The sequence below is a fragment of the Myotis davidii genome, unplaced genomic scaffold (assembly GCF_000327345.1).
Source record: "Myotis davidii unplaced genomic scaffold, ASM32734v1 scaffold433, whole genome shotgun sequence".
Classification (NCBI taxonomy): domain Eukaryota; kingdom Metazoa; phylum Chordata; class Mammalia; order Chiroptera; family Vespertilionidae; genus Myotis; species Myotis davidii.
In genome coordinates this window covers 1836953-1837446 of record NW_006293776.1, presented here as the reverse complement: position 1 = coordinate 1837446, position 494 = coordinate 1836953, and positions in this window count along the sequence as shown.

Here is a 494-nt window from a genome sequence, read left to right as displayed (position 1 = left end):
AACACATAGTGTTGGTATTGAGGATGAGTTCAACACCATATAATCAACTTACTGTACTATGCTTCACGGTGTGTTTAGGAAATATAATTCAACTTGTAGTGTAGTACATGTTATAATATAATAGGCCATTTTATAGTGGTGTCTATGATATATAAGGCAGAACAGTTAGATGAGAATGAATGGACTGGTAAGCTTGCGCTGGGTGAATAAACGAGTGAATAAATGAAATTCATCTATATAAGGCAGAACAGTTAGATGAGAATGAATGAAGGGATGGTAAGCTTGCGCTGGATGAATAAACGAGTGAACAAATGAAATTCATTGCCTTTATCAGGTCAGACTGGCACTATAAGCTCCCCCAAAGTCCAACTTTGATAGGAACATTGGGTGTTCTCCAGAGTTGTATTCCTGTGGGTTAGTTTGTTATGTCAGGTGCATGAAACTTGAGTTAGCAGCTACCAACATGTGAAGAGAAAAGCTCACTTTGAATGCTT